This window comes from Gavialis gangeticus, unplaced genomic scaffold (genome assembly GCF_001723915.1).
Source record: "Gavialis gangeticus isolate Ggan-Ray unplaced genomic scaffold, GavGan_comp1, whole genome shotgun sequence".
NCBI lineage: Eukaryota > Metazoa > Chordata > Crocodylia > Gavialidae > Gavialis > Gavialis gangeticus.
Window position 1 is genome coordinate 8,407,851 of NW_017729025.1, and position 14,275 is coordinate 8,422,125.

Here is a 14,275-nt window from a genome sequence, read left to right on the forward strand (position 1 = left end):
CAGAGACCCTGGGAAGCCCCTGACAGGGTGTAACACTGTGAAATGTTTGGGTTTTTGTTGCAAGCCCACCTGCGCGAGAGGACCTGCACCCCGAGGGCGGCCGTGGCCCCCGTCTGCAAGTCCCCCTTAGAAGCTGGATCTGTGCAGGGCAGTTGTGACGGGGATGAGCTGCCTCGGAGAGGGCTCGGCCGGCTGCGACTCTGGACATCCCTTCCAGCCCCGTGTCTCTTCTGCAAAATGCTCCTTTGCCGACCAAAAAGGAGTTGCTTCTCTGTGGCCTTGAAGGGACCCTGAGAAGGGCCCGGCTCCTACCCCAAACACCTTCCCTAGGCTAGGCTGTTTTGCTGGCTGCCCTCCCCGTTGCTCGGGTATCTCGACCTCGCTGGCCTACGAAATAAGGGGGCTGTGTTTATTTTGAGGGTGGAAACAGTGGGTGGTGTGTATTGCCTAGGCCGCTGGGGCCAGGTGTGATGGTTGCTCCTTGGCAGTGCTGTCACTTAGATAATAGTGATGCTTGTGTGTGTCTTTTTTTCCAAGACCAGTTTTGGGAGTGGCATCCGTGCTGTAGACGGCGTGCATGTGGGAGGCGCTGTCCTCAGCACATTTAAAAAGAAGATTGACGTGCATGTGTTTGAGGTCCTTGTTTCTTTTGTATCCGAGGCTGCTGAACGTGCTCAATGTTCTTGTGCCAACCTAAAAAGTTGCTTGTCTCTGGCTGGAGTCCTGGACATTGTGCCTTTCCCCCTCTTCATTTCCCTTTTTTGGTTTCCAGGGTGTGCTTTGCAGCTTTTGCTCTCAGATGTCGTGTGGTTTAAGCCCTAAAACCTATCTCCCCTCTTCCTTTGCCCTTCGTACTGTTGTCCCATTGCCAGGCCGTTCTCATCCCATCCCTTCCTCCCAGTAAAAAGACTTACGCTGTAGCTTTACCAGTTGGACACAAAACATGATTAATTTAAACTCCAAGTTGTGTTAAGTAGGAGCTTTTCTACTTGTCATCTCAAAATAAAAGATTGTTGATGGATTAGCACTGTTCCCAATTTGCTTAGGGTGATTTGCTATAGGTTTGGCTTTGGTTTAAGGCATTGGAATTTAGACTAAAGCAGAGAAAATAAATGTTCAATCCCAGCGATTACTTATGAAAGATGCTCCTAGTGCTTGTGGAGAATGTTTTCCCCCCAGGGAAAGTTCCTTGTCTGCAGTACCCACCCTTTAGGATGAAGCAATCCTATTGTAATAATATTTGTTTCTTTCACAAGAATGAAGTGTCAGTGAGTCAAAGTAAAATTGTATGTGTTCCAATTATTGTCATCCCAGACAGGATAATAAAGGGTGTTATCAGATTTTAACTTTTTTTTTTCCTTTCTAAATGCCTTCATCTTGTTTTTAACAAAAAATTTAAAAATAATAGCATGTATAACTGTACTGTTATATTTTGCATTTTTGCTTTGGGTGGTGAAAACAGGAGAGCCTGCAGTTCTGCTGTGTTTGGGTTGCAGATATTTATAGGGGAATTTTTTTTTAGTGTCTTTGTGGTCAGAATATGCTCAAAAACCTCTCGATCCCAAGATGCTTTCAAAATAGATGGAAAGAATATATTTTAAAAAATAAAAATTGCATATTTTAAATGTAAGCATTTCTTTTTAAAAACATGTCTGTTTGAAAATGTTACCTCTGACAATTTTAAATCTTTGTTGAAACCTAAACTTGCTTTGTTTAAATTAAAACTTTTAAAGCAATAAGCTTTGGATTTTTTGAAGAAAATCTAGAGATTAAACTGAAGGAAGGCACTGGCTGAGCAACTGAAATCAGTTTATTGCCCTGCTGAGCCAGCTTTTGACATCAATAACCTATTCGCCTGGTGCAGAGAATATTTTCTTTTTGAAAACTGAAGTGGTTTGTTTTAAGGCCTAGTTCATTTGAAGCTGAAAAATGGATTTGAGAATTGAAAAGCAGGAAAACTTATTTTCCTTTGTTTGTCCAAGTAGAAAGCAAACATTAAACTTGAACTTAACAAACAAACATACAATAAAACACCGAACGACCCAATGAACATCAACAAGGTGTGAGCGGACGTCTTAATTTTAAAATTTCGGTGGAGCTTGGTGACCAGGAACAAATCTAGCTTAATCCACTATCTAAAGAGAGTGCTTCCTTTTTTTTTTCTTTTTTCCTTTTTTTTTACAAATCAGATTTAAACACAAAGTATGTTTTTGACAATTTTTTCTTCTGTATCCAACATACTTAAAGTAGGTTTATTTAACTAATAAGCAGTTTTAATGTGCTGGTTTTATGCACTTTAATTGAATTCTCATTTCTGTCCAAATGTAGTTTGACACAATAAGTGAAAATAATTATCTAGTTAAAAAAAAAAAAAAGAGAGAGAGTGAGAAATGTCTCTTTAGTCATTTATAGCATATGAAAGTAAAACTTAAGAATTCATATAATTAAGAATTCACATGTGAGTTTAGCTGTACAACTGCATGTGTGTGTGTGTGTATAATAAATCTGTATCGATAAATCTATATCTATAGATGGATATGGCTATATAGATACTATAAATAGCATATATTCATGACTAGAAAAATGTACTAAGCTATGCCAGTCAGTGAAAATCAGTTTTACTTGAGGAAAAGAACTGAAAAATACAAGAGCAACATGATCAAAATAGAGTATCTAAGTCATGATTAAAGTTACTGTTATTTAAATAAGTTCATGCCAAATGCACTCAATCTGGAAAAAAATGACCTCTGTCTGAGAGATCTTAATCAAAGCTCATTGGTTTTCAACTACACTTCTACTCTTTTAAACCTCTTCCTCTCACCTGTTGTTGTTGAGAGAACCTCCAGAAATAGGTAATGGCTGTTGCATAATGGAACTGATTATGCAAACACAGGAGAAAAATAGAAACTATTTTTTTCAGTTATTATAAGTAACGCTTAAGATGATAAGTAAAGCACCTTGTGGTGTGTTCTTTCTTCATTTGCCAGGGTCCCTTAAGGTTTGGGGGGTTGTTGTTTTTTAAACATTTCCCCTTCAATCAAGAACTAAATTTGACGACAAAAGAACGACAGTGGCGCTTTAAGCACACACACAAGTAGTCATGTCAGTGATCCTGTGTAGTTCCAAGTCCATTCTATGGTATTGGTGAGAGGAAGCTGTCAAATTAAGAAAGATGACTTCCAAAATGAGCATCCCAGTACTATAACCAGATTGCTCCTTGCAGATCCCCGTGCCTGCAGTGCATCTTGTTCCTGATTATAATAAACCTGTTATTAGGATGAAAGTACTGAGGGGAGATTTTCCAATTGATATTAGTGCTTTGGTGCAATACCTGTTACCCTTTTGAATTGGAGTTTGAAAAGGAGCCGACATGAGCTAGCACTCGTATTTCTGTTGTTGTTTGGAGTACCTGGCTCAAAGGCCCTCTGAAAAATCACAGCCTTAACACACATTGGCTCGGGTCATGCATTCTGCAGAGCTGTAATTGAAACCCTGCATTGATACTAAAGCTCTTCAGTGTTATCAGGAATCTATTTCTAGTCTGATTACACACACAGTTTCATAACTAGAGTATTTAGCTGTGAAGGAATAACAGGATTATTAGAGGAAATGATGTGCAGGTAGGCAAGCGTGTTGGAGTGTTTGATAAAAATGGTCTTTGTGTCATTTAAACTTCTGTGATCACCTGTGGAAACAGGCTTATTCATTGACTAATTATGAAAATATAAATTGCAGTTACATGCATAAAGGATTTATGCTCTTCTCTTTGCTAATGAGCTCTTTTGAGTCAAGCCTCAAGTTTTTTCTAGGTACCACTGTTTTGGTCTTTTGCCTTTACCCTTAAGTGTCAACTGTTCACTCCCCAATTTCAGCAGCAGTAAATGTGTTGGCATAATTGCTGTGTAGTACAAATGTGCATTGCATTTTCTAAACCAGCCCCCCTATCACTCTGGATTACTCATTAGGTTTCTAGGACATGCTTAAATGCTATTCTTAGCAAATGTTGTTTGGTCCCTTTTAGCAGCATAAATGGTAGTTTCAGAGAAGTATTTGAAGATCGCATTTGACTGTTACTCTGTGTTATAAAGCACATTGGGGACAGAGAAATAACATATTCTGGAAGCTTTCTGGTTTTAAGGATGCACTGCTAAGGGGCTTGACTGTGAAAAGGGGAAGCAGGGGGTTGCAGATATTGCCTTGTTTGCGTCATTGACAGCTCTATGTGGCTATCCTGCTCATTGCAGGATCAGGGGCTGAAATTTGACTTATTTTATGCGTTTGACGGCACTACGGTGAATGTCATCCCACTGGGAAGCTCTAAAATGAAAAATCCCTGTGCACCATGTAGTTTTCAATGTTGTGATGTTTTTGAAAAGGTCAAAGTTGACTTGTTTAAAGCTCTGAAAACTTTGACTCTCTGGTTTTGCTGCACGTAAGTAAATTGGTGTTCTTGCTGTGAATAAACTCCTAGATTCAGTGGCCTCGTCCACACAAGCGTGGACGTTTTGTTTTCTGAGGGACAAAAAGCAGTGCTACACCTTGTGCCGCTGCTAGGTGTTCCCCAGGGACAGATGTGCCACGCACCCTCTGGCATGTGGCAGGTTACCCCAGGTGGGTTTGGGGGGTGGGGGGTAGGGGAGACTGACCCCAGCAGCCTTCCCTGGGTCCTGGAGGCCTTGGGGAGCTACAGCTGCAGCAGTCCTGCCTCTCAGAGCCTGGCTGGCAGCTGGAATCTGGCTCCAGCTGGGCAGGCTCCAGTTCTGGGTGGCGTGTGCTACCCATGTGTGTGCCGCCCCACTTTTTTTTTCATGTGGGTTTTTTGACCTCAGGATTTCCTGGGGTCAAATCCCCCTCCCCCCCCAAAAACACTGCTACTTTGCAGTGAGGTATGTGCCTGCAGTGCCACATGCTGCACAGCCATGCTCATCCGGACACAGCCAGCGTGGTGATAATCAGAAGAAGGAAAGCAATGAGGATACTTGAAATTGCTCACAAAATGAGCATGTTTAAAAGGAAGGTCTCAGGCTTCAGCTGCTACTTCGTGACGTTGTGCACCCACAATCAAAGTGTGAAATCTGTGGTTGGAAGTGGAGAGACGAACACCAAGTACTTGTGTACTTGGTTAGCATCAAAGTCCCCTTAAAATCATTATGTAACACTTCAGTATGTCATCTTCCCCAGGCTGTTGTTGTGCAGAGTTTTTTCTTTACTATTTGGGACGTAAACACCCTTTTTGTATTAGAAAACATTTACTAGTGAAATCCAGTGGGTTGGTCCCTGTTAAGGTTGTTTCTTTTCTTCTCTTCATTGCGTTATTCATGGCTGTTGTGCTTTAAATTAATAATAGATTAATTTGACTAGTAGCTTACAATGGCAAATAACTTGATAATGAAAGCATTCTCTTTTGTGTGGTTACTTTCTCATGTCATCAGCCATTGGAACGCAACTCGGACTGTATTTGGATTTGAGGCATTTAAAAATGATAGGAAGAAATTAATTTGACTTGGCAGCGTGTGTATGAGAAACACTTCCTTTTTATGTTGCTGAATAAAATAAGCTGCGCCGGCCTGGTTTTGTTCAACATTTTCATCGGTGACCTGGAAATGGGAGTGCATACTGAAATCTTCAAGTTTACTCATTCCGGGTAGTGGACTTCCAAGCTGACAGAGAGGAGCTGCAGAAAGATCTTGCCAAATGAAGTTAGCGGGCAAAAAATAGCAGATGAACTTCAGTCTTGACAAGTGCTTGGTAATGCACAAGGGGAGGTGGGGAATAACCCTGATTACACATATACAATGCTGGCAACCACTGTTACAACTCAGAAAAAGAGACCACAAAGTCATTGTAGACAGTTCTCTGAAGACAAGAGCTCAGTATGCAGCAGCGACCAAAAAAAGTTAATAAAATGTTGGGCATCATTAAGAAGGGATTTGAAAACAAAATGGAAAACATCATCGTGCCACTAGACAAATCTGTGGTGTGCCCACATTTTGAATATTATGTGCAGTTCTGGTCTCCACATCATCACAGAAGATGTAGTAGAATTAGAAAAGGTACAGAGATGGGCAACCAAGATGAGCAGGGGTATAAAACAGCTGGCATGCCAGGGAAGTCTAAAAAGGCTAGGACTCTTCCATATGGAGAGGAGGAGGACAGATATGATAGAGGTTTCTCAAATCATGAAGGATGGAGACCAAGCGAGCAGAATACTAGAACTAGGGGCACCCACTGAAATTAGCAGGAGACAGCTTTAAAATGAACACGAGAATATTTTTTTTATGCAGTGTGTAGTTAACTAGTGAAACTTTTTATTGCCACGGGAGGTGGTGGAGGCAGATAGCTTAACCAGGTTCAAAAGTGGAGCTAGATGGATTCATGGGTGATGGCTCCATTAATAGATGTTGGACCGAACAGTCAGGGGTGTATCCTCCGGCACCTCTAAACAGATAGGTGCCAGGGAAGGTCTGACAGGGATTGATCACTCTGTATGAACCCTGTTTATACATTCTCCCTCTAAAGTAGGGGTCAGCAATGTTTTTGGCTGAAGTGCCAAAAACATCCCAACTTCAGCTCATAAGATGTTGGCATGCCAGGGGCAGACAGTGGAGGAACTGTGAGGGGCCCAGTCCTTGTTGTGGCAGTGCAGCCACGTCCCTTTCCTTGTCATCTGTCTGGAGGCGCGTATGCACCCACCGCCAGCAAGAAGTCAAGCCGGGGCTCCACAGACCTTGGTGCAGCTGTTTGCAGCCTCTCCACTGCCTGCTGCGAGCAGCCCAGGCTCCATGATGGGTGGCTGGGGCTTGTGCAGAGCCCAGGCCAGCTGTGGCAGTGTCTAGGAGGCTGCAAGCCACTGCACAAAGGTCCCTAGAGCCCCTGTCCAACTCGTTGCTGACAGTGGATACATGCTCGCCTCCAGGTGGACAGTGGTGGAGGAGCTGAGATTATGCTGGTCTAGCCCCTTCCTCATCCTGCACCCCAAGGTGTGCATGCAGCTGCCATTGGCCCTGGAGCCCTGGCCACTTATAGCAGGTGGCAGGCAGGCTGGAAACAGCTGCACCAAGATCCAGAGCCCCAACTGGGCTGTATGGCCAGCGGTGGATGCACAGATGCCTTGGGGCACATGGCGGGGAAGGGTCTGGGGCAGCGCAGCTCAGGGCTCTGGCCCCCGGTGCACCAGTTGTAGTCTCCCAGTTGCCTGCTGCAGCTGGCCTGGGCTCTAGACAGGCCCCTGTTGCCTGCCATGGAGCCTGGGCTGCTCACAGCATGGCTTGCAGCCTCCTCACCACCTGGGCTGAGCAGTTTGGGCTCCATGGCCAGTGGCAGCTGCCCAGAGCCAGGGCTGGTTGTAGCATGCCGAGCAAAATGACTTCACATGCCATACTCTGGCATGTGTGCTGGGGGTTGCTGACCCCTGCTCTAAAGCATCGGTTCCTGCCACTGTCAAAGGTGGGTGCTTACTTCTTGCGGTTCGTGAGCATAGGTCCACCAGGAAACTATAAACCTCTCTTAATCTAAGTGTAGAGTAACAGATTTCTTGCAACAACAAAAGAGAAGGTGGATGGCAGTGAGGGTCAAAAGCCAATGATGAGGGTTGTGAGGCAGGATGCTGATCTGAGAACACCAGCCAGCACCCACAACCCCTCGAAGGTGTTCAAAGAGCCTGCGGATGGTGCCTGGGAAAACTGTCCAGAGACGTACCAAGTGGCAGGAAAACATCCCCATAGTTGCCCAGGTTCCCCCTGGCCTGGTAGACAGCAAGTTTGACCAGAGCCAGGAGGAGCTTGACCAGGAGGTCTTGGGAGTCGGGGCCATTGATGGGGGGAGTGCATTAAGGAAAAGGTGCAGGGAGAAGTGCATGCAAACCCCATGAGGAGGGTCCTGAGGAGGTAGTAGAAGGGTTGCAGCCTGACACGCTCAAGGTAGCCATCTGCCAAAATCTCCCACTGACCACAAAAAAGGCAGGTTTTGGGGGAATCGATGAAGTGCACCAGATATGTACCCTGCAGACAACTCTGTGTAGGAACGACTGGTTTAGATGGGACATGGGATTAGGTTGGATTACAGGCTGCTCCACAGGCTCTCGTGAAGCTCTCCCACCACTTGGTGGTAGGTGAAAGGTAAGGGTAAGGTGATGGATGGCATGGAGCACAAATATGTTGAGTTGGCTGCGTGGAAGTAGACCAGTTGTATCTCCCCCAGCCTGCTGAGGTGGCATAGCACGAACTGTTGTGAAGTCTCTCAAGGTCAGAGTCCCACTGTCAGAGACACGATACTGGGCTAGATGGATCATTGGTCTGACCCAGTATGGCACTTGTTCTTATGTAAGCTAACGTGAATGCTAATTTCTGTAGAAAGCTGTCCGGTTAAATTTGTAGGGCCATACTTATTGGCAGTAAAGTGAAAATGCTTCCATGCTTGACTCTCCTCTGATTTCTTTGCCACCTCAATGTCCTCCCCACCAATATTTCCTTTGCTCCAGTCGTGGTCCTTTTGTCAGTCTTGCACACTGTATGGTCCACTTCACTAAGCCCGACTGTTTTCACCCCATATCTGGTTTTCTTGCTACTGCAGCGTGGAGCGGCTCTGGGAAAAATCTCCTGTGATCACACCAGGTTCAGCCATGTTGGTTCCATTCTTTCCTCCCTGGTTCTGCCACTTTTCTTGCCAAAGCAGTCCTGCTTCTTCAGCCTCTTTGAACCTGTTTGACAGCCTCTTGCTTACTGCAATACTGGATGTGTACAAAGCAGAACCCCTAGACCTGTCCTCCTCTTGGCATAGGATTTGGCTGACTTGATAGCAGAATTGGTCCACCTTTTCCTACAATCTCACTTCTCCCTATTGAGATCTCTCCAGATCTCAGTTTCCGGTGCGCTCTCCTACACCTGCTTCTCCATTCCAGAGACTCCACTCCATACCTTTGCTGACTTTCATTGTTCTCTTGAGTTGTTCACATCCCTCTGTCTCCTCATACTGTAAGGACCATCCTCCCCCACTTCCTTAAAACACAGTTCTTTTCTTTGTTCTACTATGTACGTACTAGCTATCAACCTAATTCCCCTTACGTCTAGTTCAGGTGAGCAGTTTGCTGCCATTGCCTTCAGTTGCTTCCTCCTAACTGGCCTCTACCTTCTTTCCTCTTATGAACACTGCTCTTGCCAGCATTGGGAATGACAGCCTCATTCTTGGCGAACCGTATGGCCCTTTACTTTGTCTCCCAAGAGCTGTTGACACTGTTGATCACCATCTTACTTTCCAAGCACATCACTTCCTCTTAAGGTGGATTTGATTTAAATCAAATCAATTTGAATCATGATTTAAATCACTGCTCAGGAAGCCTCAATTTAATCTTTGTTTGCTACAAAAACTGCATTATTGTTTGAAGTGCTTTATTCATTTAACTTCTTGAAACTTCACACTTCAGAGAGAAGTATGGGCTTGACTGTGTGTACACAAATTTGCAGAGGGACAAGAGGGCTGATGGGTGAGTAATGAGGTCTGTTATCTCTCATCTCCATATAGTGCTAGCAAGGATGTTATCTCTGGAGGCACAAATACAGTTTGAGAACTGAAACCAAGCATCACAGAGATGCTTAATGAGGTTGTCTAGACAGCACTGAGTCCCATTGAGTAGAGCAGTTTTCTTTAATCTTTACTGATCTGTAGAGGAGCCTGTGGGAACCCCATAAGATTGGGCCCCAAATATAGTCCATGGCATGTTATGACCTATTTATAAAACTTTTCTAATAAGGTTACGTGGATATATCATCTCAAATAGTATATAATTAGAAGTTATAATCCCTATTCCATGATTATATATTTGAACTCTAACAGATCTTAAAGTGAAACTATATTTATATAGTTTTTTTTAAAGCATCGTAACAAAAATATGATTAAATCAAAAAATCTGATTTAAATTTATGAAATATATATTTTTTATTGTTGATTTTTATCTACCCTGCTTCCAAGCTTCCTTTTAGTTGGCTATAAAAAGTGACCAGTCTCCTTGTAAATTGGGCGGTGGGTATTTTTGCCACTCACTGAATAGAAGCCCGTAACCTGGTGGTGCCTGGCTTTCTGCCAAAGTATATAAATTTAGACTGCTGTGTGATCCATTTAAGATGAGTTGGGATCGAACACTTCCTAGGTTTAATTTTGTTCATTGATCGTTTTTTTCTTAGAAAGATATTGTATGAAAAATAAAACCCATCCTGACAAGCCAGAAGGAATCTGTTTTAGAGCTGCTTTATCCTGTCTTTTTAACGTTTTGATCTCGGGGAAGTTGAGAACCCCTTTCCTTGGCAGCAATATATTTTTCTACTTGAACATAGTTGCATGGAAATATTGACAAGTGTTGGCAAGAGTGTAACCAACCAACGCTATTAAATATTTAACTTTAATGTTCTAATTACTTTGCTCCCAAATTTATAAGGCGTATCCCTTAAGTGTAGTACTTGGCATTTAAAGCAGCACTAAAAGATGCTACTTTTCTAGAGTGAATAATTCTTGTGATATGAGCAAAATTAGTTTGTAAATTATGATTAATCACTATGGCAAAAAGCTGCATAAGTAGATTTGTGTCTGGATTAGTAAATTTTTATGACAGTCCTGAAAATGTAACAGGCATGTTATTAATGTGTGTGAATCTGGTAGGTTTGTGAGCTTTTTTATTTGCATTAAGAGGCTTTGTGGTATATTTTCCTTATTTTCTCAGAGTACATTTTGTAATGTGAAAAATATTAGGGAACGTAAAATATTGACTTTAGTTTATCAATCTAGGTTAAAAATAGAAGTTATTTTCAATTCTTTGTTATATTTGATAGGTTTTTGTTTTGTTTTGTTTTGTTTTGTTTTTTAGAGGCAATACTTTTCTCTCCAAAATAGGACTATAGAGTTTTTCCTAAACTCAGACCCAAGTAGCTTGGGGTATGGACTTCCACTTACTTAGTTTGTCCCTAACCTTAATGCCATTGCTTTCCTCCATGGCACAAACACACCTGATCTTTTCAGAGGTGGCTGCTCCAAGCATCCAGTGAAGTAATACCAAAATCTCACCAAAAAGGAATTTTGAAGCTTGGCTGTGCCTAGGCAGCTGCATATTTCCTTGTATACTTGTTGTCCTGGCATGATGCTGTGTTGTACCTATGAGGCAGGATAGGGGGAAGTTGTCTAACTCTGCCTTCGTTCTTTTGGCAAGCTCCTCCTCCAAGGAATTCTTTGCCAGATCTCCTGGTTACTTGTACAGCAGCCAGGGGTGTTACCTGCAGCCTACACCCATCAGAAGGAGACATCCAAGTGAAACAGCCATGCAACTCGCTCAGACCTTCAAGTGATACATTCTTGGCAAAGTGTTAGCAGGGGGGGAAAGGGGTTTCCTGGGTAGTTCTGGAAAATAAAAGCTTGTCCTTTAGCCCCAAGAAACGAATTTATACTTAAGGCATACCTGTTCTGTCCTCCCTTCTCCTGGTACCAAAGCAGGAAAGAGTAGCCCTGTTCCAGGCAGTTGACCACCCAGTGGTGCTAATCTTGGCCACCCCGCTGCATGCCACCCAGGGGTGTGCTCAGACTTTTCCAGGCCCAGGGAAAAGGATGAGATCTTCCTGTTTGCTCATACTGTCTGCTGAGCATTTTGTTTCTGGTCCCAGCTCATTTATATCAGACTTTCAGCTCTCTCCTGTTCAAGTGCTTTGAACCCTTGAGGGCAGCAGGAGTAAGTTAAAGCAAATCTAGCCCCTTGCTGTCTATTGTGGGCCACCCCCTGCCAGTTATAAATGTCACCCTCCAGGCATTCTAGTACAGGGGTCCGCAACACTTTTGGCCAGAGCACCAAAAAGCCCCCAACCTTGACCTGTGCCTTGTTTTGGTGCGCCAGAGGCAGACTGCAGGGGTGCTGCAAGGGGCCCAATCCTTGTTGGTGGCAGCAGGAACACATACTCCCCAAGGTGTGCTTGTAGCTGCCACTGCCACAGAGCCAGTACTGGGGCTCTGGTGGCTGCCAGCCAGCTGTGGCAGATAGCCAGGACGCTGCAGACAGCTGCCAGGCTCTGTGGCAGTAGCAGCAGCTGCACGCATGCCTTGGGGGTGCATGGCCAGGAAGGGGTCTGACATGGCACAACCCCAGTCGCTCTCCCACCATCCTCCCTGAGGCATGCGTGCTGCCACCATCACCACCACCCAGCCCAGTGCAGCTGTCTGCAACCTCCTGGCTAGGTACCACAGCTGGCCTGGGCTCTGGGCAGCTGATGCCTGCCATGGAGCCCGGGTTGCTCACAGCAGGGCTTGCAGACTCCCTGCTGCTTGCTGCAACCACCCTGCGCTCCATGGCAGCTGCCCACAGCCCAGGCTGGCTGTGGCGTCTTGAGCAAAATGGTCTCATTTGCCGTGCTGTAGCACACATGCTGGGGGTTTCTGACCCCTGCTCTAATCTTTCTTTTAGACTGAAGTCTCTGAAGGAAATGGTATCAGTTCTTGCTCCAGTCTTTTCTGCTTCTTTTAGCCAGGACTAATCTTGTCTTGAACAGGAAGTTGGACTAGATAACCTTGACCTTAGCATATACTGCACCTTGACTTTAGCAAGGCTTTTGGTAGTCTACCACAGCATTCTTGCAAGCAATATAAGGAAGTATGGGTTGGATGAATGGACTGTAAGGTGGATAGAAAGCTGGCTGGGTCATCTGGTTCAGTGGATAATGATTGATGGCTTGATGTCTAGATGGCAGCCAGTACCATGTGGAGTGGCCCAGGGTGCGTCTTGTTCAATATCTTCATCAAACACCTGGAAGATGAGTTATATTGCGCCCTCAGCAAGTTCTCAAGGTCCAAGCTGGGGGGTTTCCAAAGAGGATGGAGCTGGACTGGTCTCAGTGGGGCAGATGACAGAACAAGCAGCAATGGGCTCAAGTTGCAGCAAGGGAAGTTGAGGTTAGATATTAAGAAAAACTCTCATTAGGAGGGTGGTGAAACACTGGAACAGGTTACCCAGAGAGATAATGGACTCTCCATCCTTGGAGGTTTTTAAGGCCTGGCTCAGCAAAGCCTTGGCTGGGATGATCTAGTTGGGGCTGGTCTTGTTTTGAGCAGTGGTTGGACTAGATGTGATGTCTGAGGTCCCTTCCAACCTTCATTTTCTATGATTTTGTGACCTCTTAAGGGCCCTTCCAACCCCACTTCTATCATTCTCTGATTAGTTATACCTTTCCTTTGAAATGCTGAGCTCTTTGCATTTTGTTCTCCAGTCTCTGGGTCTGTTCACTTCTTTGGTGCTTGGGCAGTGTTTTTTAGCAGCTGGGGTTTTTTTTTTTTGCCAGGGTCGTAGTGCCTGCTCACTGCTAACAATGCACCAGAGTGTTTTTCAGCTTAGTTCCTTTCTTGGTGTGAGAGGGATTTGGTAAGTTTTTAAATACTGAGAGAGTGCATGGTTTAACTGAGGATGGTGATAGACCGGGGCAAATAATTAGTTTGGGAAGAGGGCCGCATGATGAGTTTTGGCGAGCTGTCGAGGGCCGCACGGGTAGCCCTGCCCCCGACCCCATTAACTTCTGTTACCGGAAGTCCTTCCCCTCGCACAGCTTACCAGGTAGCAAGGGGTTGTCACCCCTCAAATATCCTGCCCCTGCAGTGGGGTTTCAGGGGCATCAGACCTCCCCCAGAACTTTCCCCCTACCTGTGCCAGCTGGTCCCAAAAGTAAGAGGCTCCGCCACCGCTTCTGCTGGCCAGTCCCGACCCAGTCGGGATCCCCCCGTCCCCAGCAGCACATGGGAAGCTGGCTTCAGCCACATGCTGCTCCGGATGGGATGGGATGGGCCCAGCCCAGTCTGCGCCAGCCAGCAGAAGGGATGGCAGAGCCGTGTGCCACTCGGGACTGACCAGCGCAGGCAGGGGGAAAATGCAGCTGATCCCCCTGCCGCTCCAGCTGGGCTCATCCTGTCCCGAGCGGCACACGGCTTCACCACCACCTCTCCTCCCTGGTGCTGACTAGGCCGGAGCTGCAGCCCAGCTGCTACTTCCCCTCCCCAGTGCCAGCGCAGCCCGACCCTGCACAGGCCGAGTGACACGGCATGGCATGGGAAAAGCCTGCCCAGCAGCTGCTGTCCTGGGCTTACCTGCAGGGCAGGGCCCTTTCCAGCCCCATGCAGCAAAGCAGAACTCAGCCCAGACACTGTTTCCCCTCACCGGCGCCACAGGTTCTGGCCCAACCCCCCACCCCTCTCAAGCTGCAAACCTGGCCTGAGCCAGGGGTGGGACGAGGCCAGCTGGGGCAGGCTGAGGTCAGGGTTA